The following is a 27,098-nucleotide window of genomic DNA, read 5'->3' as shown; positions in this document are numbered from 1 at the left end:
CTGATGAAAGAAATTAAAGATGTTACAAACAGATGGAGAGATATACCATGTTCTTGGATTGGAAGAATCAACATTGTGAAAATGACTCTACTACCCAAAGCAATCTACAGATTCAATGCAATCTGTATCAAACCACCACTGGCATTTTTCACAGAACTAGAACAAAAAAATTTCACAATTTGTATGGAAACCCAAAAGACCCCGAATAGCCAAAGCAATATTGTGAAAGAAAAATGGAGTTGGAGGAATCAGGCTCCCAGACTTCAGACTATACTGCAAAGCTACAGTAATCAAGACAGTATGGTACTGGCACAAAAACAGAAATATAGATCAATGGAACAGGATAGAGAGCCCAGAGGTAAACCCACACACATATGGTCACCTTATCTTTGATAAAGGAGGCAAGAATATACAAGGAGAAAAGACAGCCTCTTCCATAAGTGGTGCTGGGAAAACTGTACAGCTACATGTAAAAGAATGAAATTAGAACACTCCCTAACACCATACACAAAAATAAACTCAAAATGGATTAAAGACCTAAATGTAAGGCCAGACACTATCAAACTCTTAGAGGAAAACATAGGCAGAACACTCTATGACATACATCACAGCAAGATCCTTTTTGACCCACCTTCTAGAGAAATGGAAATAAAAACAAAACTAAACAAATGGGGCCTAATGAAACTTAAAAGCTTTTGCACAGCAAAGGAAACCATTAACAAGACGAAAAGACAACCCACAGAATGGGAGAAAATATTTGCAAATGAAGCAACTGACAAAGGATTAATCTCCTAAATTTACAAGCAGCTCATGCAGCTCAATATCAAAAAAAGAAACAACCCAATCCAAAAATGGGCAGAAGACCTAAATAGACATTTCTCCAAAGAAGATATACAGATTGCCAACAAACACATGAAAGAATGCTCAACATCATTAATCATTAGAGAAATGTAAATCAAAACTACAATGCGATATCATCTCACACCGGTCAGAATGGCTGTCATCAAAAAATCTACAAACAATAAATGCTGGAGAGGATGTGTAGAAAAGGGAACCCTCATACACTGTTGGTGGGAATGTAAATTGATACAGCCTCTATGGAGAACAGTATGGAGGTTCCTTAAAAAACTAAAAGTAGAAGTACCATATGACCCAGTAATCAGACTACTGGGCATATACCCTGAGAAAACCATAATTCAAAAAGAGTCATTTACCACAATGTTCATTTCAGCTCTATTTACAATAGCCCGGACATGGAAGCAACCTAAGTGTCCCTCGACAGATGAATGGATAAAGAAGATGTGGCACATATATACAACGAAATATTACTCAGCCATAAAAAGAAACGAAATTGAGTTATTTGTAGTGAGGTGGATGGACCTAGAGTCCGTCATACAGAGTGAAGTAAGTCAGAAAGAGAAAAACAAATACTGTATGCTAACACATATATATATGGAATCTAAAAAAAAAAAAAAAAGGGTCTTGAAGAACCTAGGGGCAAGATGGGAATAAAGACACAGACCTACTAGAGAATGGACTTGAGGACATGGAGAGGGGGAAGGGTAAGCTGGGACAAAGTGAGAGATTGGTAGTATATATATGGGTATATATTCACTACGAAATGTAAAATAGAAAGCTAGTGGGAAGCAGTCTCTTAGCACAGGGAGATCAGCTCGGTGCTTTGTGACCAGCTAGAAGGGTGGGATAGGAAGGGTGGGAGGGCGGGAGATGCAAGAGGGAAGAGAAACAGAGATATATGTATATGTATAACTGATTCATTTTGTTACAAAGCAGAAACTAACACACCATTGTAAAGCAATTATAATCCAATAAAAATGTTAAAAAAATTATTTAGATGATCTTTGGAAACAGTGTTAATAGATTGGCATGCACCCAGCTTTACTATAGCAATATACCTACTGAGAAGGCTAGAGGCTCATACCTGCCAATCAGAGTGCCCTGTTCTATGGAATATGCTAGAGACACAACTACACAGTATTTAATTTTTAATCCTTGTTTACCCAGATTTTACCCTTCTGAAGGCATTGGGCGTTGCAAACTTACAGTTTATCTTCTATCAGTTTATCATTACAGTTTATCTTCTATTAATTTATCCTCCCAATAGGATTTAAGTCTGTACAGCCTTATTCAGAGTAGCAACACATTTATATATAATCATTTAGATTGGATACCTCTCTAAAGAGTTGATCAAATGTGATGTTTATGGTAAGCTTAGATTTCAGAAGTTTATGTTATGCTTACTTTCTCCTCAAATTCTAGGTAATTTCAACTGACTTGTTATGATAAAATTTTAAAAATACCTACTACATTCAGTAGTTCTTAAAGAAGAAATTATTTTTACCATAACCCATAGTTTAAAATGTTTAAAATTTAAAGAGAATACCTAATTAATTCTAGCCATTCTTGAATCCACCACCATAATTCAGAGCCCATTTTTTTCTTTGAGTGAAATCTTTAAGAATTACATTTGTCAAATATTTATGCTGTCAATATGTTTGTTTTGTTTCTACAATGAGATGATCAGCTTGAACAAATTGTACAAGTGTTATCAGAAGTAAGAACTCAGTATCAATTCCATCAAAATGAAAATAATTGTTTTCTGAAGATCTCTTTCAATATTCAAGTGGATGATGCTTAGTAAGTCTACCCTGCAGGTTCTGCCAAATGTATTTTGGGAGTAACTCATCTGGAAATGCCTTTAAGGTGGAGTCCTCCTCAAATTTAAATTGTTGTCAGCATTCATGTGATAGAGATTGAGAGTTACTAAAGTACACTCTTTTAAATTTTCCAGTTAACTTATGATGCAGAACTCTGAGGAATTAATTGTGTTTTTGTTTTTGTTCAGAGCCTTGGGAAGGGCTAAAGCTGCTTTTTCAGAGAAGGCTGGGTTCTCATCTCAACTGCTGTGCAGCTGGGCAAGAATACAGATAACTTATTCAATATATATATAAAATATAAATTATTCAATATTTATATAAACATAAATCTCATTAACTACACAGCCAGTAGCTAAGTTTTAAGGAAATCAGTCCATTAAAAAAAAACCCAAAATGTCTTCACTTTAGACATTTATAAAAACCTCAATTTTCAAAGATATGTTACTATGTTACATAAAGATATGTTATATGTTACTATTTTACATAAAGATATGTTATATGTTACTATATACTATGCTTTAGCAGGTCATCCGAGATAAACAATTGTTTTTCTAAAATTTTTAATCTCCCCTCTGCTTTAAGCCAAATCAGTAGAAATCTACACAATCCAGTGCTCCAAAAAGTGTCATTTCAGTGATTTTTTTTTTCATTTCATTGACTGATTCATTTATTCATTCCACTAACACTTGTTGATCTCCTACTAGGAGCTCTTTCAGGCATGAGTTGTAAACCTAACAAAGACTCTGAACTCATGCACCATCTTGAGTGATGTGGATACCCAGTACTGGATGACAAGAACTATAAAAGAATAAAGGAGAGATTATGTTTTTTATACTATATTTATTAATATTACCCTGAATGCCAACATGAGGTTTCTGGAGCAGAGAAGATTTATCACTACTTATTTATAGTAAATAATAATGTGTTGTTTTCCTTGTGCTACAGCATCCTCCCTCCAGGGCAAAGCAGTAAGAGCCAGATGTTACTCTACACATACTGGGTCTGAATTGTAGGTGAGTAAGCCCTCCTCTTCCCCCAAAAGAAAATGAATCTGGACATTGATATAGGAGAGAGGGGCAGCTGTTTTCCTTCCTCTTTTGAGAGAGTTTCCTTGGAAAAGTAATGGAGAGAATACTGAGTCCTCACTTTTTGAAATGTCTCCATGGTCCTGGGTCTCAACTCCCCTTGAAATGTAAACACATACCTCTGGGAAGTAAATCTCTCTGGAGTTCTTATTATTTATTCCATCATAAATTACCTTCTAAGGGTTGCATTTTAGCTCAAGTTCGAAATTTCAGTAAAATTTTCTCAGAAAGCCCTACTGTGCAGAAACAAAAATATTTTCTCAACAGCCCCACAAGAAGGCTATGGGATAGAGTGTTTGATGAGTTCCTTTAGATTGAGTTGTCAGCTGTGACCTCTCTGAGGAAGTGATCTGAGCTGAGATCTAAAAGGCAAGAAGGAGTCGGCTGTGTGAACATCTGTGGAAATGAAACATTTGGCATAAAGATCTTAAGGTGAGAATGAGCTTGGAATGTTTCAGTAGCCAAAAGAAAGCCACTGTGGTTGGAATATAATGAAGAGAATGAACAGAGGTATATTCAGAGCAGTAGAGAGTAGCCAGATCATACTAGGCTTCATAGAATGTGTAAAGGATTTGGATTTAATTATAAATATAATAGGAAGCTATGGGAGGGTTTTTGAGCAAGGGGGATGCAGGGAAAACCATGAGGAAGATACTACAATAGTCTAAGTGAAAACAGGAAGAGTTTTGGATTATTTGTTAGTAGTAGATATAGAGAGGTGGGAATTGTACTTATTCAGTCATTTCTTTATTATTTCCCCATTTATCAAATGTATTGGGTGCCTACTATGTGCTATGTAGATATGTACAAAATTCCAGGGACATCACTGATTGAAAGATTGACATGATTTCTGTCTTCCTGAAACTTATGATGCAGTGAGAGGCAGAAAATACTGTGTTTGGGATTGTAGGAGATGTCACAGAAACAAGGAGGAGCACCTAAACCAGAGTGGGGCAAGGACACATAAAGGAAGTCTGAGTGTTAAGGTTGTATTCAGCTGTGTCACAGAAAGTCAGTTGACGTGCTTATTTTATTCTTTTATTTTGCTTTATTTATCTTATTTTTCATGTAACATTGAGTCTGGAGGCAGACAGTAATCCAGGGTTGTTGTTATGGTGACATGACAGCATAACAACAACCTTAGTGTTGTTGTTATGCTGTCATCCTTAGTGCAAGGCCTTTCTCCTCATATTTACAAAAAATGCTATTACCCTTCTAGATATCACTTTTCAATCTAGGAAGAAAGACAGGGAAAAGATAAAGGGCAAAAGATACATTGACTAGGTTTGCTCAGTCTATTAGGAAGACAACGCTCTGAAAAGCCCAACCCTTAACTGTCACGTATACCTCTTTGTCCAGAAGTAGTCACATGCCCATCTACAGATTCACGGGAGTGTGGAAAGCTAAGTATTTTTAAATAGAAACATTACCCACTAAATTAATTTGTATTCATTTAGAAAGGAAGATTAAATGAATTGATATTCGAGGGCAATTGAAAATGTCAGGCACAGGGATGATTTCTATGACTTGAAAGAAAGAAAAATTCTCAGAAGACCATTGAGACACTTACAGAAAAGAAAAAATTCCTGTCACTTAACCTTTTCTTTTCAATGCTAATTTTTTTAAAGAGCCATGATAAGAAGCAGTATAAAAAAGAATGTCTGTGTTCTTCATTTTCTGTGAAGTTGCTATTGAAGATAGTGTTCATATTTTAGTTAATGCTCCTTTATAGACTCTTGAACTAAATCCCTCTTTCGCTGTTTGACTCTTGTCCTTTACCTTTTTTTATAGTAACATGATTATAAAGCAGATATTATTTATATCCACATCTCTTACTTATAATATACTTTAAATCAATTTAAAAATAGGTAGAAACCACTTACTTCAGCCATGACTGAAAAAAAAAATAAACAAATGTAATAAGTGAGCTTGGGAAAAATGCATTTGATCCTTAAGAGATTTTCTTAACTAAATATCTAGTACAGTGGACTTTGGGGTCAGTCTCCAGTAAACAGAATACATGGCTTTTGACAAAAACAGGCCCACATATATCACTGGCCAGAATATTACCCTTGTAATATAGAAATTATACAAAATAAAATTAATTTAAAAACATTGTAAATTATCAAAGGTATTAATTTGATCCCTTAATTTCAGACTATATGGAATATTTGTTTCCTGACCCTTCTGAATCTTTATAGCTTGCATTTCTTAAAACTGAAGGAAGGCATACCTCCTTGACAAGGAGGAAAATTACTTAGGATGAATATCAGTAAATAACCCTTGCCCATGGAATTTCCATGTATTGCTGAAGTAGTGATTATAAACTGACTCTGCCAAAGTTGTTTATTCCAACAATGCCGCTTCTTGATTTCAAGGTGAGAGCTCAACTGTGGGTCCAGATAGACAAATAAACAAAATTAATTTTCACAAATAACCTTGCATGATCATGTGATTCAAATGTGGATATTTGGTGGTCTCATGCCTCAGAGAACACAGGAGATGTTGGACAATGCTTAGGACAAAAATCACTACCAAGATGGCACTAGGCAAGGTTTATACAAGCCTAACACCATTGATTGGACATTGCACAAATTATTCTTGGGAACTCATTATATCTGTATAAAACTCATTTTCCAGATTACTGATTATATTCTTAAAAGCAATCATTTTAGTGTTTAATTTCATGTTTGATAATTTGGAGAGTTCCGCATTTACTGTGCATTTTGTTTCCTTTTTCATCTTGATTGTACATTGATTTGATTGAACATTAGTATGTGGAACCATTCCCGCAATCTGGCTTTTGGCATTTATAGACTGGACATTTATCATTGCCTTACCACTGTGAAGACATTTTAATTTTTTTTTTTTAATTTATTTTATTTATTTATTTATTTGGCTGTGTTTGGTCTTCGTTTCTGTGCGAGGGCTTTCTCTAGTTGCAGCGAGTGGGGGCCATTCTTCATCGCGGTGCGCGGGCCTCTCACTGTCGCGGCCTCTCTTGTTGCGGAGCACAGGCTCCAGACGCGCAGGCTCAGTAGTTGTGGCTCACGGGCCGAGTTGCTCCGCGGCACGTGGGATCTTCCCAGACCAGGGCTCGAACCCGTGTCCCCTGCATTGGCAGGCAGATTCTCAACCACTGCGCCACCAGGGAAGCCCGACATTTTAATTTTTATATTAAGATAATGAATAGATATGTGCTTAGAGAGGAGTTGAGAATCAGTATTAGGCAAATACAGGCATTTCTTTACTTTTGTCTTTATGTTACCACACAGATTATTATTAAAATTACAATAATTTTCATCTCACATTCTTCAGTTAAACCTGAAACTCAGAATATTACAGAAGAATTATTTTCAAAAAATAAAGAGATGATCAAAAATGTATGTGCCTTTAATGCAATAGATTGCTAAGTACTCCAATATTTCATCTGCACACACACAAAATATTACCTCACTCACTCAGTTTCTAAAGCCTGTTAGGCTACTGATGGTACAAATGGAGTGAACTTTCAGCAACCTAACACTGGGCTTCAGAAATGGTGAAATCAGGAAGCCACTTAGAGTTTAATCCCCTCTCTATTAAGAATTCTTTTGGAGAAACATAAGAGTTGCGGTTTGGCACCTACAAGTGCATAGGAAACCTGCTGAGTGGAAATTGGCCCAGGTACCTAAGTCCTGAATGGATTCCTTGTTCATGAAAGGCTTGCTACACATGCTTATGTTCCAAAAGAGGGGGGAGGGGTGTGGGAAGAGTGGTCAGATGGGAATACCAATAGATTTCTGTGACATTTCAAAATGTAATAACGTTCACCTTCCAAAATATTTATTTGGCAAAAAGAAAATTATTTGACCTAATCATTGTTTATATAAAGGTTAACACATGTTTTAGGAAATAATTTTTAAAGGACACCAGATCCTAAGAAAGAACTGTGTTTGTGAACACTCTTTCAGTGTCCTTAATACATCCATCTATTTTCTTGTGGGAAAGGAATACACTGGGTTCAGATAACACAAGGTGGTTGCAAAAGTTTGTTTTACATAGACTATTTAACTATAGGATGAAAAAATGGGAGTTGGAGGCAAATTGGATTCTACTTCTCCAAAGCTGAGTGAATAGAAAAGGAAGTCTTTGCCCAGCAGAATTAGCAGATGGTCTAAATCTCCTTGGGGTACATGGGCTCAATTTAATACTGATTTAAGATTTCTCATTCAAAGGGTTTAGTCTCTCCTGAGAATTTAATAAGCTAGGTAAGAATAAACTGTGTCATTCAATTTGAGCATTATAATTTGTCTAGTATGATTCAAAAGAGTTATTAAGGTAGCTTTTTATGTTTGGGAAAAACAATAGCAACACGGTGTCCAGCAGTCACATTAGCTATGGCTGGTGTAGACCACTTCCTTAGAAAGTCAGATCTTAGATTCATCTGACTTCAAAAACTAGCCTTTATGAAGCAAGCATGATTCTATCCTCTGTATTTGAGATAAACCTGAGCAGACAGTGAATACATGAGAGCCCAGAGGCAAACCTCCAAAAGAATCATTCAGCCAAGAATGATGAGTTGACTATAATAAGATAAAGTTTATTGTGAATAAATATAAATTCCTTCATTTCAAGTGCAGACAAATAAAAACTTTTGAGAAAAAAATCTGTAAATTTATAAGATAGGGGAGATGGAATTTAGCAGCAACATGTATAAAATTAGCCTACTGTATTAGGGGTCTCCAAAGAAACAGAACCAACGGTATAATATATTCTCTCTCTCTCTCTCCCCCTCTCTCTCTCTAAATATATATATATATATATATATATATATATATTTTTTTTTTTTACAATTTTTATTTATTTATTTATATGGCTGTGTTGGGTCTTCGTTTCGGTGCGAGGGCTCTCTCCAGTTGCGGCAAGTGGGGGCCACTCTTCATCACGGTGCGTGGGCCTCTCATCATCGCGGCCTCTCTCGTTGCGGAACACAGGCTCCAGATGCGCAGGCTCAGCAATTGTGGCCCACGGGCCTAGCCGCTCCGCGGCATGTGGGATCTTCCCAGACCAGGGCTCGAACCCGTGTCCCCTGCACCAGCAGGCAGACTCTCAACCACTGCGCCACCAGGGAAGCCCTAAATATATATATTTTATATATATATTTACTATTGGCTGTATGGAGAGGGGTAAGAAGGTAAAACATTTAAAAGGTTTCTTTAAAATGATGATGGAGAAAAATTGATTAATATTTTTCCATTTATGAAGCTTAGGGAGTGAATACTTTTCCGTATACATTGTATTTTCATACATAATATGTTTCTATAGGTCAAAACCATAGATTAGAAAAACTAGAAAATGTTAATATTGTTCTTTATTTCTTATCCTCTGTTTTGTTAGGATAAAGCCACAAAATACCGTCCTGAATGTGTCAAAAAAGTAACTATGATGTTATGACTTTGAAATAATTATAATAAAACTAACATCAAGACGGTACCTTTGGGCGTACCATTTTTCCCCTTCACGATGTGGTACTTTTTATATGATAAAAACATATACGTGAAACTGGGATGGTGGGCCTCATGGACATTCAGTATTATGTATAAATGGACATAGGAAATTCACTCTGTGACTCAGGAAAATGCCACTACTAGCTAATTGAGCAGTACTGTCTAAAAGAACAAGATTTTAACAGGAAACTCTCATTTTTTTCTAGTAAGAAAATACCATTGACTATTCCGACTTCTAGACAAGGTGGCAAACTAGTAGCTCAAAGATTTAATCCAGTCCAAATATGTGCAAATGATTTAAAAACATGAGACAGCACATAAAATGTGGGTAGTTTCAAATAAAAACCATGATCTACTCTTTCCTTGAAAAATTGGAATGTCTGGCAATGTTGAGTAATGTATTCCTGCATGGCAAAAGTCTCCTGAAAGAGTGTAGCCATTGCTTCATGCCCTAGAATTGGATACAGTTCCAGCTTCTCACCCAATGTGCCCATGTGCCCCTTCACCAGGTAGTTTGCATCACTCATTTATATTACCTTCCAGCCTTTGTAGTCCTTGAAGTTTGTTTACTGTCTTAGAAAAGAGGTGATGCTCAATTTAACTGAAGAGTTCAGAACAAACGCCCACCATCCTCGAATGTGTGTTGAAACTATTGCAGTAGCCTATGTTTCTAGCTTAGAAATTTCTTAGAATCCTTGGTTTTAAAAAGAATGGGCCCATCTTATTATGACAATAGTGATATGATTAGAACAATCTTTCCTACCATTATCTAGTTTGTGGCTTTCAACATAGATTTGCTGGAAATACAAACCACAGTTTCAGTGCTTTTATTGGCAAATCAGGCTGTATTGGTGAACTGATACAGTAATTGAAGTTTTATAGCCATCAGCACTCCAATTTACAATTATTTTAAATTTAATGCTTTTGGTTAGGCATTTCCAGAAATGAGTGTGCCTAAGTAATCTAAGAAACAAGGAAATGCCTTGTAAATCTAGGATGATTTAAAAGCTTTCTTAAAGTTATTCAATACCAGATACCTAATAAAGCTAGTTCCTGGAATTGATCATCTGTAAATAAATAATTACCAAGAAATTGTAGTACTATAAATACTGTAATAACCATGAATTCTTCATTGAAAGCATCTAGAATATGTTAGTACATTGTATATAAGGAGAATCTCTAAAAATACCTGAAAAAACAAACAGAGGTTTAAGTATCATGAGACATATGAGCAACAATATACCAGTATTTCCACTGATGGTCTTAAAGTAATAAATTCAACATTCCTCTAATAACATTTTCCCCTTTTGTGGTACAATAATACCTTCAATACAATAAAATTTTAGTGTAGCCTATAGCTGCTTGCTAACTTATCAACCAACAATTTATGCTGATCAAGAAGTAAGGCTAATTTATTTGGCTTTTAGACTCTTGAGATTAGAAATATTTGGTTAAATTAATTGTTGAGTTGGGAAATCGATTGCACTTATGCGTAAAGCTTGTTTGGGTCCTCTTTCAAGTATGGCTGAATCTGTATTTATAATTTGTCTACAATGCTGCATGGCCTGAAATCCCATTAGGACACAGAGCCAATTTCTTTGTATAAAAGAATACATGGGCTACAACTGGTTTTGTTAGTGCCTGAAAAAACTATGACACTCCTACAATGTAGCTCTGCAGTAAGAAACCTGTTAGGGTACATCTATGAGATGCCTACATGCCAACTGAAAATGAAAAGTAAAGTAAATTTGTGGGGGAGAATCTCTGATGTCAAAAACTATTTTCTGGGGATTTTCCTGGTGGGCCAGCGGTAAAGAATCCACCTTACAATGCAGGGGAAGCGGCTTTGATCCCTGGTCAGGGAGATAAAATCCCACATGCCACGGGACAACTAAGCCCATGCGCCACAACTGCTGAGCTCACGCGCCTCAACTAGAGAGTCCCTGTGCTGCAAACTACAGAGCCCACATGCTCTGGAGCCCGCGTGCCACAACTAGAGAGAAGCCCGCACGCTGCAGTGAGGAGCCCGCGTGCCTCAACGAAGATCCTGAATGCTGCAACTAAGACCCAATGCAGCCAAAAATAAATAAATAAAATAAATAAATAATAAGTAAATCTTAAAAAAAAATTAGTTTCTGGCTGCTGGATTAATTGATTATATCAATCAAAGTTTAAAAATCAACATATATATATATATTTATGAGATCCTTTGTATATTGAGCTCAGGTCCATCTTAAAAAGAACTCTGAAAATGAGACTAAACATTTGGGTGATACAAACTTTATCAAGCACAGAGGTTTAGATCTACAAAATTCTTATATTTATTCTATAATACTGTTCTTTATTGTGAAGCTAAAACATTGCTTTAATAGAAAATTATGCTAAAACTAGTCTTATTTGCCTTTTCCTTTAACTTTGAAAAAAACATATTTATATCCCCACTTTCAAATACATTTTCTGTAATTTGTCACTGTTTTTCTTCATTCATTCATTTATTCAAAATATATTATCGAGTGCCTCTTATGGGCCAGGTTTTCTCCTGAGTACTAGGGAAGCATTAGGGAACAAGAAGAACCTACAGTGGGGATTACATTCAGGTATGTGTCTGGAGGAAGAAGACTTATAAATAAGTTAAGTTATGTAGTATGTTAGAAAGTAAGTGCTATAAAACTGGATAAGATGGAATCATTCAGGACACAGTTGTACATAGTGAAGTGAAGAGGGCAAAGACTGAGCCCTGGAAGCAGTTCCATCACTGAGAGATAACTTTGTGAGACCACAGTGGAAATCAACCTTTATCCCTTCCCCAATACACAGGTGCTGGCGAATGTTAATTTCATCATTCTAGGTTTGACTCTAATAATAAAAAGACAAAAATCTCACCTTCATGTCCCACACCAGAAAGATACTTTTATTAAATGACAGAAAGAACATAACTCTCCTGTAAGCAAGGTCCTAAAATACCGACTTATTAACTATGCTCTATTATTGCTCCATGTGACAAGGAGGGCTTTTTACTTTCATTTTCTAGCTGGAGGAATTCAGTCATTGAGGTTTTAGTTATATGATTTTTAAAGGAAGTTGGGAGTGAGCCACCTAGTTTGAGAAAACAGAAGTCAGGGTGCCTTCCTAGTCTAAATTCAGTCTTTATTAGGTACTAAAGGGCACTGGTCACTTCTTCTGATTATGAAACATCCTTTCCTGGACAGGATGACTGTCGGATTTCCACTTCTGATGCTATCAGATACTGATGAATATTTTATGTGGCTAAATTATTCTCTGATACAAGCATATGTTGCATATACAACTAATCAATATTCAACCAAGTCACACAGCCTATAAGACAAGAAATCCCCTTAATAAAGGGCTCAGAGTTTTCAAATAGCTGGTACAATTTTCCCTTGGAAGTTTGTGGAATGTATGACATTGCTGTTCACTACATTTTTAAAGCAAAGTAGTAACTAATACTGTCAGCTACTTTATCTCAACTATTTTATATTTTCCTTGCGAAAGCCTCTAATGGAATTTCTCTCTTTTTAGCTAACCAACTTGTCGGGTATGTGTGTAATGGTATTCAATATTTATGAAATGTTCATTTTCTCATAGGATAGAAGCTGCTGATTTTTTGATGTAAATGACAGAATTTATTAACTGCTACTTGAACCTGTTGCATTTTTATTTAACTTTTAAAATGGTAGAAAACATGGCAGAGATGCGTTCAAAGTAAAACCTGAAACATCGCTTGAAGACATCTCACTCAAAAGCTTCATTATAGAGTAAAACAGCCTCTGGAGAATGATGCTGCAATTCTGTCAGCATAATTAGGAAGGCCTAAAAAGAGGTTTCCTAGAATTTTTATTATGTTTTTAATCAAGAAAATACAAAGAATTTTATATTGATGGTATTCAAAAAGTTGGTAGATTCATGTATCTCATATTTACTCAGGAGTAGAATGGTGTTTTAACTATGCTTGTTTATGGAGCTGACACTTCCCTGAAAAAGTGAACCTGAATTTGTCTGGTGTAGAAAGCACTAATCTCTCTTTCAATACTAAACAGGAGATAGAAGGCAATGTGAATAGCCTCTGTCTATTATTTTTTAGTAGTTATAGTAGCTTTAAATTCACTTACCATTTAGGGAAAGAGTTTGGTTCAGGGGATTTACTAGAAATCTTAAAAGGCTGAACTCTTGGATTTTAATCTCAGTTCACAGTAGCCATAGGCAACTTGCCTCTATCACAGAAGCAATTGAGAACTTAAATGTTGTTAAAGTACCCTGAGCCAATTGAATAAAATGAAATTTTATAAAGGTATCAGCTAGTGGTATTACTGATAAAATAAGGTCCTTTTTCAGGATAGCAATTATTATTAAACAGCCAATGGAGTAACATAAATCTATACAATGGGCTCCAAGCTTCCCCACAGTCATCCCTAAGCACAGTAGTGCATGAAGTGCATGAATCAAAGCTTTACTATGGTCAAGGTATCTCAAAAAGCTTTCCCTGTGGCACCCAAATCCCAGCTTCCCACTTTTCTTCTCAATGAGAAATGATAATAGCTTTTGGGGTAGAATGCTTAGATGACATCCAAACCCATTCCAAGGCTCCAAAGCCTGGTGGAAGTCTCTAAACAAAAGCAGAGATTGTGAAGCAGGTTCAGTGTCTAGCTCATTCTTCACAATTGGGTCCTGTTAGGTTTTTCGCATTGATGGCTTCTTAGTCATTATTATCCCAATCAAACTAGTTTTCACGATGATATTCCATATCCCATTTTCATCGCTACATGAAATGTAGTATTGAAAGGACCAGGCATCTTTCATGAAGCACAACAGGACATTGATAACCATGCAGATTAACTCCCAATCCAATCTCAGGCCTTGTTTCTTACTTTATGATATTTTTCTAGACCAGCAGGCTGACGATGGCTCGTTTCACACATACCACTCAAGACTTCTGTACAGTGTAAAATAGAAGATCAAAAGCAGGTAGGAAAAAAAAAAAAAAGAGTAAGGGAATGAAATGAAAATTGAAAGAGATGTAGTTGGAAGGAAACAAAAGTCTGTAAAAGATGAGCTCAAGTTTCATGTTGGTGATGATTAATCTTGCAAAAACTTCTGGGACCTGTGGAAACATTTGCTTGTCTAAAATCCAGGTTTTTTTTTTTTAGACTTCTCATAATGAGCAACTCACCTCCCATTTGAAGGATCAAATCTTTTCTGAAAAAGTGTGGTAAGGCCAACACTCAGTCATACACGGCAGAGCCGGGCACATGGAGGACAGCTGACTCCACAGAACCAGGGACTTGGGTAAGTGCCCAGCACTGAAGCCACCTAATGTGACTACAAATGCTCCCTTTTTAGTAAGCATGGAAAATTCATTTTAATTTAATAACGTGTTTATGACATAAGGCAGCCTCCAGTAAAACTTTTCTGGTGGTACGGTTCCAGTGATGGGTAATGGTTGGGCTGGGAATTAAATGTAGCAAAAGAAAGTGAAAAACATCTTCCCACATTTGGAAACAGAAAGGTGGAAACAAAATTTTATTTTGTGAACTGTAGTCCCATCTGAAATATTTTGATTAGATTTGGAGAAAGAACTGACTCTTTGGGCAGTTTCTTCAGTTCTAAGCATAGAGCTTGAGGTCAAATGTTGTACAGGTTTGCCACACCATTGTATTCCAGACTCCAGTCCCATCCACGGTCTGCCACCAGTCAGCTTCAGCCCACAAATATTCCATTAATGGAAGCAAACAGGCAATTTATATTTGAGATTTCTTATCAGGGTTCTACCATACCAGAAAAGCTGGCTGAATACGGCATCATCTCTAATTACAGAGATTGTATGATAATTGAAGATAATTATAATCTATTTTTCTTTTAAATGAAAATTATTTTAAAGATGAGCCTAGTATTGTTAGAATTGACATGGAATCTCACACAGCTTAGGAGAAGTCATCCATGACTTAGAGGAAACGTGATTTCCATTTCTTGAGTGATCTCTAAGGCTCCTTCTTTCCAAGATTGCCTTTGGTAAAACCAGTTGTTTGTGGTGTTAAGAAAGAGACCTCACTTCTTAGGTTCATGTGTTGGAGATAATAATCTTTTTGGTTCTCAGGAGTGTGACATTATTTATTTGGCTTCTTATAATTTGTTTTAGGGGCCAAAGAAAAACAATTCTAAACTGTCAGTTTAAATAAATTTGGTAGTAACAACAAAGGAGTTGAATTCAGTTAAAAACTTAATATTTCTTTTAATATATAATAGAAAATATCTCTTTATTATTTTATTTTTCAGTCACTAGCTTTCTTCTGAGGCACATATCAGAACTACTATTTGAACCATTGCTCCTACTTATTTTTAAATGTCCCTAAATGAATTTTGATTTTTCTTCACTGATTGTTATAATGCTTAGCAAAATATAAAAACCTAGAAATATGCTCTATGTCCATTCATTTAGAGATTTTCAGAAATATCCTCAAAATAAAATATAGTTATTGTTATCAATAGTCACATAATATAGTATCGAGATCATGCAAAATATTAAATTCTACATTCCCTTCAAGACTTTTAAAGCTTTTTTCTCCCCTTTAAAAGAAGGCATATAGTAATGTGCAGAGGCAATAAAAAGTTGAATTTTTCTGCTAGGAAATCTTATTTTAAAGGTAACTTTTGAACCATGAGCAGATGCTCAGAGTATTATCTATTTAGTTAAGGCATCAAACAGAATTACTGATAATTCATGTTTTTGTAGCTTTTTCAAAAGCTTGAATAGTGTTAAGTTCACTAGTAGAGAATGATAATCTTTTGTATCATTTAAACACCTATTAGCAATGTTTGCTTGCAAGGAATTCAATTTTTTGGTTAATTTACCAAATTTGTGGGCTTTTTTTTTTCCTGTATTTAAGATGGAATGTAAACTGGGTCAAGACTATAAATTAAACTTGATCTGGTTTGCTGTGTTTTGTCTTCATTACAAAATGGTGTAGCTAGGAGCCAGGCATAACAGCTTTATTAAGATATGATAAAGTAGACATTAGGCTGAGCTTACAGATTCAGAGTCATTGATGATTGTTATTAGATGTCTAATTTAATTTCAACTGGGGAATTATAGGAATTCCAAACTCTCAAGACTTCAATGGTGAGGTAAAGAAAGGAACACCTCAAAGAAGTAAATGATCAATTCAACTAGTTCAATAGTACTTTTCCAAATATTTTAAGAACATCATAGTAAGTATTTTATTGCTAATAACCAACGGCCTTTACCAAGGTTTATAGAAAAATATATTATTGAGAAAATGATATTGGCTGAAAGAAATCCCCTCAGAAATGGACTGTGTCCTATTCACCAGGTTTACATGTTGTGTGTGTGATAGTAATATACTAATTGTTTAAAGCAGGGTCTGCAAACTTCTATGTAAAGGGCAGATAGTAAATATTTCAGTCTTTTTAGGTCTCTGTAATGACTACTTATATTTGCCATTGTAGCTCAAAAGTGGCCTTAGACAAATACGTGCACAAGTGAGTGTGGCTATGTTTCAATAACATTTCATTTTTAGACACTGGAATTTTTTTGGTTTATTTTTTGTTTTTTGTTTTTGGTTTTGGTTTTGGTTTTCTTTGGCCACGCCTCACAGTGGCTTGCAAGATCTCAGTTCCCTGACCAGGGATTGAACCTGTGTCCCCTGCAGTGGAAACACAGAGTCCTAACCACTGGAACACCAGGGAATTCCTGACACTGGAATTTTTGAATTTTATATAATTTTGGCTTTTCATGAAATGTTATTCTTCTTTTGACTTTTTGCCACCATTTAAAAAACGTGAAAACTGCTTTTGCTCATGATCTATACAAAAATAGGTGATCGGTAGAATTCAGCCTGTAGGCCATAGTTTACTGAGTCCTGGTTTAAAGTATTAGTTTTCTAGAACTTGCAGTGGGTTATACGTACTAGTATCTCAAAAAATATAAAAACCAGAATCATATACTTGGATATTTATGGATTTTTTAAAAGTGACCAAAAATCATTTAGAATATAGAGAGCCAAACTTTGAAGAAGAAGAAAAAAAACATTTGCTAAACCTCAAGAACAATGACGTTAAAGATAGATTAATATGACGTTTTGTTATTTCTATTGCTGTGAGCGTGAAAACTTCAGATGCTAATACACAAGATATTTTTAGTTTGGTTAAAAGGAACTGAGACCAAATGAAAACGTCAGTGGCTTTATTTGCAAAGTTAAGATTCTCTATAAAATAAGGTTGACTTTAAACTTTCAATAACATTATAGTCATTTAATATGAAATTACATCATTAGAGAAAGTAAGAAAGAATGAAGACCACTTATTGTCAAATTGTTAGAATTTAAAATACAATATTTGCTCAAATATGCTTATCTAATAAATAGCCAGAGTTCATATAGCCACACTATCTTTTAGTTGAACACACCATCATTAATGAAAATCCTTTGTACATTACATGAATTGTACTTTCAAATTAAATAATTTATCTCTAGATAAGATATATTATGGAGTTGGAAAGAATTCATGGCTAACTTTTCTTTCTGTTTTAAATGTAATTAATAATAATTTGGATATAAGAAGTTAAAATAATTGATAGCTTTTAAAATAATCTTTTAGAGATTTTAAATCATTATCCATAGAATACGTACATTTAAAAAACTTATGTGTATTTGTGTATTATGCATATTTGGGCTCACATATTTGAATTCTGGCACAGCAATTCTATTTAGGAACTTCTTTTGAATAAGTATTTTAAATTAAAGTAATGTATTTCTGGCTTCTAAAATTCCTTGCTTTATCAATTCTATCATAGAAATGTGTTCCATCAATGTTAGTGGAGTGAAAGTAGACTTAGGAAGGGACTATTTTTAACTTTGATGGGGTTTAGTTTGTAAAAATTTTTTAAATTGAAAATATTATTTACAGGGCATAAAAATACTCCCTGAATGTTTTTTAAAAAGTGAAGTAATTAATTAAAGCTATTCAGAGAACATAAAAATACTAGCTGAGCATTTTTAAAAAACGGAATCAGTTAACCAACTATATTCAATCAATTTTTACTCCAAGAGTTTTATATACCTAGGTATAATTTCAAATCAAGTTCTAGACCCCAAATCTCATTTTCTTTTGTATTAAAACCACATAAAAATCAATACAAATGATTTCTAGTGATGGGTGGATGGATTTGAGGATTTTAAGTGATGTTTTGATGATATTGAAAATTTTAATTTCAGTAGTGATGTAATCCTTAAAAAAAACCAAAGCATTATCATGATCAGGATAGATGTTGATATGCTTGATCTTCTACATTTTGATAGTGTGTTACTATCCCTTTTGTAACAAGATAATCATTCCTTTAACAAACATAGCTTGAGAATCTACAATGGACCTGGCACTATGCTAAGTTCTAAATACAAAGGTGAAAATAACATTCTTGCTTTCATGAAACTTACAGGTTTATTAGGGGAGAACAAAGATGCACATCTTAGTCAGCTGGGGTGGTTTTGACTGCAGGAGACATTTGGCAGTATCTGGAGATAGGAAGTGGTCATGACTTGAGGCGGAGTTCTGGCACATAGTGGGAAGAAGCCAAGGATGCTATTAAACATCTTACAATGCTGTTAAAATATCCTACAGCAAAGAATTTATCCAGTCTAAAATGTCACTAGTGCTGAATTTGATAAACCTTGATCTAAGTGTAAAACATTTTTAGAACTGTTATTATAGAATGATGCACAGACTCTGGTGGGAACACAGAAAAGTCAGTGGTCAATTTAACATCTCAACAAACAAGAATGGTTGTCTTGATAGAGGAATATTTTCAAAGAAGAGCTGTGCTTGAGCTGATTCTTGAAAGGCTGAATGGAGAGATGTTCCTGTAGGGAGAGGGTGGAGTTGGAAAGAAGAGCTTTCCAGACAAAGTCAGCAAAGTGAGCAAAGGCATGGATGTGTAAAATAACTTCTTATCTCTGGGAACTATACAAAGTATAGTGTGTAGGTTGGGGGTGGGAGTTTGGGTGGGTAAGTAGGAATCTCATCTTGGGAGCTTTTTCTTACTATGTCATGTAGAGTTGGGTTTTCTCCTGGAAGGTGTTAGAAATGATGAAAGATTTTGAGCAGGGACATATGATGAGGCAGTCTATTTGTAGGATTCATCAGCCATGGTGTGAAGTGTCATGATTATTTAAGGGAAAATAAAATCCTACTTCATTTGACCAGAGAAGAGACACGAGAGGATATAGTCTCTCAGTAGGAAAGAAGATTCCTTACTTCTTTTCCTATAAATGTTTTGCTTCTGATTCAATATCTTTCACTTTATTTGTCAGAACTATATCAAAGCAACAAACACTTAGCCTTAACTCATTTTCTGTAGTTTCATAAATGTACTATGTTGCTTATTGGCTGACTCTTGTGGACAGAAGCTGCCATGTTGTAGCTTCAGGTAGCATTGTCCTTCCTTGGAGGTTCTATTTTCAGACTCTTGTTGTGTAGCCATGGTGAAGAAAAAAAATCTGCTTACCAATGAAAAAAAGACAACTATAAATGGAATCTCAGCTGTAGCAAAACCTTATTCTTCTGTCTCAGTGGTTCTCAACCCTGGATACTTACTCATTAGAATCGCTAGAGGGAGAGATTTGTGTTTCTGTATTTCTTGAAACTCCTCACGTTAACTCAGACAACTCTGCTATGGATACAAAATATTAACCCCACATTTTTTTATTTGGCTTTGAAATGACTTATGTTTTAGATTTTTTTCATTGTAAACACACCTTCTTATTTCCATTAAAAGTTAAAATGATCTTTTAATTTTTTTTAGCATACACCTACTTTCAAAGAGTAACTTTCTGACAGTGTAACAGAGCAAGAGGGAAGTAGTCTATGATTTCTTATATAAAATCCACAAACTGGATGAATCTCACTCATGTAGCAGAGAGATAACTAGAGATTTGAACATGAAGTTTTGAACAGTGATATTTATATCGATACTTTTAAATGGTCTTATTTTGTGCTGCCCATCTCTATGATCAATTGGTTCACGTGGCTAGTGAGTGTGGTGCAGTGAAGCAGGTCTAAGAGTTTGATCTTCCTATGGCCCGCTCCCTGTTCTTTAGCCATAGATTATATTATTATTATCCTTTTGCTTGCTTCTTTTGTGGGACCAGTCAAAACTTGTTTGTGGGTAGGGACATTTAGCCCATGTGTACCATGTTTCTACCTTATTCTAAACTGGTGGGTTTCAAACTTTTGACTATAACTCACAGTCAGATATTTTACATTGTGATCTAGTAGACACACATCCATCCATACATGTATAGCACATAAACATTTTACAAAAATAATCTATTCCATTCCATCCTATACTATCCCATACTATTCTATTTCATGAGAAATGTTATTCTTGACCCACTAAACTAATATACCAGCACAATAGTTATTTTAAAAGGTTTTCCTAATCTAAACCCATGATTTTCAGCACAGCCTGTGGGTTATAGCATCCTCCTAAGGGGGTCAGTAAAACCCTCAAGGGGTGTGCAGATAGCTTGAAAACAAAACTGTTCTTTGTTCCATTGCTTTGATTTGTGTTTAGTGAAGAGAGTTAATTTATACAGATTTTCAAATATCGCATGTAGGAGAAAATGAGACTATTTAACATTTTTGAAAGATCTAATCCCTACTTTTCTTCAAATCCCATTTATATTTTATCTTTTTCATGGAGTCATCCGATGAATGGACCAAACTAAACACCCATTGAAATTCACTTAGTAGTTAAGTATGTATTGCTGGGTGACACCTTTTGTGTAATTCTTTGGGTCAGAGACATTTATGTTATGATGAGCTTTGGTTTTCATACTGTTCTTGATAGACTATTTACCAAAGTAGTCTGAAGAGGTGGGATCTCCGTGACTCTGAGGATTTATGTTTAAATTTGCCAAAGATCCTGCTGTACTAGTTATAATGAAACACTGTCTGCAGTCTCATCCACAATAATACATTCTTTTGCTCACCTCCTTCCTTCTGCTCACCTCCTTCCCCTCACTTACTTCTGTCTGAGACCCACTGTAAGGGCAGTTTACCTTGCCTACTGTGGCCCACAGCCATCTAGAGCTTGCCTGATGGTTCAGATCCCAGAGACCATTTTGGTTTATGAGAGAGAGCCGAAAAATTGTGTTTAAAATTATGTCTTACATTCCTAACCCTGGATATAACCAGGACTATAACTTTGTTAGAATTATGTTCATCTCATCTAAAACACAAAAGCTCATAAGCTATCTTCTTAAGAAGTGATAACTCTCCTCCCCTTCATATCTCTCATTCTCCAATATCTTGACCTCATTGACTTTCATCCTATAAATGTTAGGCTGATTTCTGCCTCTTCCCCCTAACTCTACTAGATAAAGGATGAAATGTCCTTTTTTCAAAGGTTCTGTAACCCAGTTTTAGTTAGTCACTTAGATCATGTAGGTCCTTATTTTACAGATAACCAGAAAATCAAAGAGAAGCAAAATGCGTTACTCAAGTTATCACAGAATAAGTTACCACTAGGTCTCCTGATTTTGAGTTTTTATTATGATAAATTACAAATATACAAGATATTGAAATAATAGCATAATCTTTAATATTTTTTCTATATTTCCTACACACACACACAAACTTTTTTTTCAATGAGTTATTTTTAAAACAGAAATACTGCCGCTCCTTGAAAGTCAGGATTAATGCTTAATTCTGTCCTCTTAACTACTGATTTTCAGAGTAAGGATTTGATATAATGATCACTTCCAGTGATCTATGCATAACCTTTTAAATTCATAAAATAGAAACAATTAATGTGGTGCTTATTGAAATGTTTAAATAGAAGGATTTAAATTTTAGGTTCTCCCCGACTTCAACATCAATTCTTGAGTAATGCTTTTGTGTGTATATGCTACTTGATCCAACTGGCTAAAACATTGGTGGATCTCATTTCATTATGTCCCGAAGTGTTGTGCTTTGTGGATGTGATTTTGTTGTTAGCAAATAGCTGAGTTAGAGATATTAGAAATTATTACTTCGGAAGCTTCCTTTAGTTACCTCCTTTTATATTATCTATTACAAGCATGCGTTACCTAGGAAAAACATTTAGCCACTTGGTATCAATTCCCACATCTAAAAAACAAAGGCAGCTCTCTGTTCACTTCAATGTACTCCTCAGAGTGTTGTCATGAAGGTTAATATTACGTCCCCCCAAATAGTTCAACATGACAAAAAAAAATCATGAACATTAATGAGAACAGGGTTGAAAATGTATTTCAGGCAGAACAAAGTGCTGTTATAAATTACCAGCAGCCTATTTTATTTTGTGATTATTGTTTCCTAAAGGCTTTTGAGACCTTTGAGAAACAAACAAATATAGATGCAAGGAGAAATAAATAAAAGTATAAAACCAATAACAACTTATTTATATTTTTTCATGTAATTTTAATTTTACCATTTTTGTCTGTGGAAGGACAGAGCTGCTCAAAAAGTGAAAGGGCTATGGCCTTTTTTTTTTTTTTAACACTATTGAGATTAGGCTGTGAGACCTCTTACAGGTTTTATTTCTTATGAAAATGACAAGAGATAGATATGAGGGTGTTCTAGATGCAACATTTACCACCTAATTGATTGTCATAGACAAAGTTAAAAAAGCAGTAGAAGATCTCTAAATCTTCCTGATATAGTAAAACCTAAATTCTGATAAGGGAGATGATTTTAGAAAGAAGTCTCTGGGGAATTTATCACTATATTCTCCTACAGTTGTTAAAACATCATGCATTCATTGGCTCTTTATAACTGGAAGTCATCTCAGTCATTTCTAGCCAAACATTTCATTTCACACATGAGGTAACTGAGGGTAAGGCACATTATGTGACTTCCCCAAGACCACAGACAATTAGTGCTGAAATGGGAACCAGAGCCCAAGCCTATGGTTATATTTATTCAAAGGTATGTGAGTGTGTGTTGCATAAGTGTCACATAAATGTTAGTGTGTGTTGCATAAATGTCCCCAAGACCACAGACAGTTAGTGCTGAAATGGGAACCAGAGCCCAAGCCTATGGTTATATTTATTCAAAGGTATGTTAGTGTGTGTTGCATAAATGTCACATTATATGAATTAATGGGCAACATGAAAACAAAAATATCTCAGTAAGCCTCTAGAAGGAAGTTGTTGGGCGGCCCAGCCTGTAATTTATGATGATACAACAATGTTTTTTCCTAAGAAATCTTTCATTATCCCAAGGTCATAAACATATTCTCCATAAATTAACCTCTAGAAGTTTTAATGTTGATAATATAATTATAAAGCTGAAGTGTTTGCCTTTTGATTAAAAACTTTTGGAGGGCAGAAACACATATTCAGAAATGCATATTCTGTGCATTTAGTGAAGTTACATCAAACTGGCATTTATCATCAACAAATTCAACTACGTAATCTTGGAGAAAAAAGAGAAACAATTAATTTAAATAGCATGTTCAGTCTTCCTGTTATTCCAGTCAATGAATTTATTTATGACTTTATGTAAGCGTGAGGTAGACAACATCAAACTGATATCCTACAGTTGATCTTAGTTCCCCTGTAACTCTGAGTGTAAACATCTCAAAGTGTGGTATATGATTTTAGCATTTAAAGGTGTGATTCTATCTCAGCTTTTATTATGGCTTCTGAAGCAAAACAACCATTTACTCTGTGTTTAGTGTGAGGTTTTCCTGATGTTCTGTTTTGAGTAATTGAAAAATATCTTCTGAATTTTTTAAGAATGAACATTACATTAAAACTATAAATGACCAAATCTAGCTATTCTTGAAGATTTTAAGCTCAAATTCTATTTATCTGTAAGTCTAAGCAGACTTTGATAGTCATTTTTTAACAGGTTTTTGAGAAATATTTGATTTTATATGCAAGTAGTTAACTGATGTACAGAATAGGAAATTGAATATAATAAATTTTTATAAAAGGCAATTTAATATGTTTGAAGGAGTTTAATTATCTGCTATAATAATCCATCTATAAATTATTTAACTAGTGCTTAAAAATAGATTTAAAAATTTGTTCAATCTTACATTTTCTTAACTATCTCAATAATATATATAATCTTATATATAATCATGTCAATTTTACCTTAAAATTCTAAATTGTTTACTCAGTTCCACATCTCAAATCAAAATAAAAGGACAAAACTGTTAGTTAAGTAGGTCAAATTCTCTAACACATTTGAAATACTAAGAATACCAACATGCATAGATTCTGTAACATGAAAAATGATTCTTTAGTTTTTGATTATCTTTAACACTTCTATGCCTACATAATCCTGGGGTTAATAGATGCTGATAGATGGAAAGCACTTATCTTCTAAGCTAACTGCAATTGCTTATTAGCCAGAGGTTTTGACTGGGACAATGGGTAGATTCTTATTAGTAATCATCATGCAACATAACTTTATTTACAGCCTATACAAGGACTTGATAAATTAGAGAATTGTTATGGCCCACATGACTTTTCCAGACCATATAATCCGCATTTCTAATGTTCTTTAGATTCATGTTACATGTTAACTCAGTTTTTCTCTCTGCAATCTCAGTCATGCAGCTCTTAATATTTGATTAAATTTTGAATTTATGGACTCAAGATATTTGAATGAATTTCATCTAGCTTTAAATATTTCTGATTTTGACAGAATCTTGCATTTTCTCACATTCTTTTGGTCTGGTGGGACCATAGAATTCTTACCAACGTAAAGTGCTCAGATTTTCTGTATTACAAGAGACTAAAGGGCTATCACACCTTAAATGCAAAGCATACACCTTTGCATTTAGTTGTATTAACTTTTTGGTCTCTTTTTTTGGATCCCAGATTAAGGAAAAAAAACAGGTATAAAATATACTTTTGGTGAATTGGGGAAAATTGAATATTGAATTGATATTGGATGCTATTATGAGTTAATTGTAATTTTCTTAAGTTTGGTAATGGTATTGTGGTTATGTAGAGATGGTCCATTTTTTCTTATGAGATGTGTGCTGAAATATTAAGGGCCAAAATGTCTGAAACTTAATACCAAATGATTCAACAATCACCATCACCACCACAACAGATAGATGGATGGATGGAGAGAGAAAGTAAAACAAAACTATGAGAAAATAATATCTACATGGACCCGTCACATCTCAAGACTGTGTTCGAGTCCATGGTGGCCTCAGCATCTGAGAATGTAACCTTGATAGTATAGAGCTCATCTCCAAAGATACTAATCTATTCAATTGTGAGAAGAAAACCTGGCTAGGAACAGCTCATGGATAATGTATATCTCTGTACAGGGTTTTGTATTTAAAATTAGTTTGCATCTTGGATACATTCAAATGAAGATTTGTTCTTTCTCTTTAAGTGAACTCAAATTATCCAAGAGACTGATTTTTGTCCATGGCAGGAAACACTTTATCTTGCCGTTTCAAGATAACTCTGGTTTAAAATTTAGTTTCTTTGGTGTTAACTATTCAGTCATAGTTAATGTTCTCTTCATCCCCCTTCTCCTAACTCCTCATGTTTCATGTATGGAAAGGAATGGTAGGGAGATAGTATAGTGCAGGTTTAAGAGCACAGATTCTGTAGCCAGATAACCTGGGTTCAGGTGCCATCTCTACCACCTCCTAGGTGAGTGACCTAAAGTAAGCTATCTAACTATCCTGTGCTTCAATTTCTTCACCTGTAAAATGGGAACAATTATAGTACTTATAAGTTTGCAGTGAGAATTTAAAGGTAATATTGGTAAATAATGTTTAATAACTATTAAATAATGGTTATCAATAGTAATTATATAAACAAATAAATGATAAAAATTGATAAAGTATCTGATGAACAAATTCTTGCCTAGGTGGCTCCTTAGAGTTATGGGAGAAGCTACAGATTGAAAAATCAGCAGGTGTAGGATCCAGTATTACTAACTTCTCATAGGATTTTAGGCAATCTAAGATCTCTTTGGGTTTTAGTAAATGCAGATGTTGGAGAAATGACCTCTAAGGAATTTTCCAGTTCTAATGCTTTATGACGTTACAGGAGAAATGTAAGTTCTAAATAAATGGATAAATATCAAAGTCCTTTGAACAGTATAAAATATTTGATAAATGAATGTTACAAAAATCATCACATGAAGTACACTCACAATATGTTTTCAGGAACAGGATCCTGGGAGGAGAATGACCAGAAGCATCGCTGCTTGCTGGCATCATTTACCCTTTGGCCTCCGGCATTCAACCTGCTCAGCCATGCACATTGATTATTTTACCCATCTCTGCCTTCCACACATGGGGGATTAATCTCAATGCTAAGATCTCATGTGGCCATAGAGTTCTATCTCCATAGAGATAGAAGAGGAGCTTTTTTACAAATCACCTGCAGCCATGGAGATTGTAGAGCCATGATCAGATTGATTTGCTTTTTCAAGCAAAATTGGAAATTCAAATATTATGTTACAGGCACTGTGTCTCCATGCCACAGTACACCCCACCTCTTTCCTTACTATCTGTCTCTGTCTTGCCGGTTATTTCCATCATAATGGAGCAAGGCTAACAATGTGGGCATGGTACCAGTTCCTATTGCCATCTGATGCTCCAATGGGCTTTGGATATATGCGCATGTTGAGGGAACATTTAAATAATGTTTGTGTGCTGCACAGTCATAGAAACAACATTTCCACACCAGGTCCTTTGATCTCCTAAAAACCAGCTATCATAATACAAGCAGATGTTTGAATGGGTAGAAATAAATCCAGGGGGCTCCAGCCTACCCCGTGGGGCCTCATACGACTCCATTGGCTCATTC

The 27,098-nt window shown here is 34.9% G+C and overlaps 1 protein-coding gene across 3 annotated transcripts in view; it reads left to right on the top strand.

Moving 5' to 3' along the window:
* Window positions 1-3,652: 3,652 nt before the first annotated feature.
* The window catches only part of ZPLD1 (zona pellucida like domain containing 1), a 74,282-nt gene continuing 50,836 nt past the window's right edge, over window positions 3,653-27,098 (top strand). For 2 of the 3 annotated variants that reach the window (XM_059922190.1, XM_059922187.1), the window contains exons 1-3: window positions 4,149-4,195; window positions 14,157-14,235; window positions 14,418-14,556. The gene's annotated coding sequence lies outside the window, so the exon portion shown is untranslated. Of the gene's footprint in view, window positions 3,692-4,148; window positions 4,196-14,156; window positions 14,236-14,417; window positions 14,557-27,098 lie in introns of those variants that run through there. The other variant, XM_059922188.1, reaches the window with a different exon arrangement.

The sequence above is a fragment of the Balaenoptera ricei genome, chromosome 4 (assembly GCF_028023285.1).
Source record: "Balaenoptera ricei isolate mBalRic1 chromosome 4, mBalRic1.hap2, whole genome shotgun sequence".
Taxonomy (NCBI): domain Eukaryota; kingdom Metazoa; phylum Chordata; class Mammalia; order Artiodactyla; family Balaenopteridae; genus Balaenoptera; species Balaenoptera ricei.
Note: the sequence above shows the minus strand (reverse complement) of the source record. Positions and strands in the feature narration are given on the sequence as shown.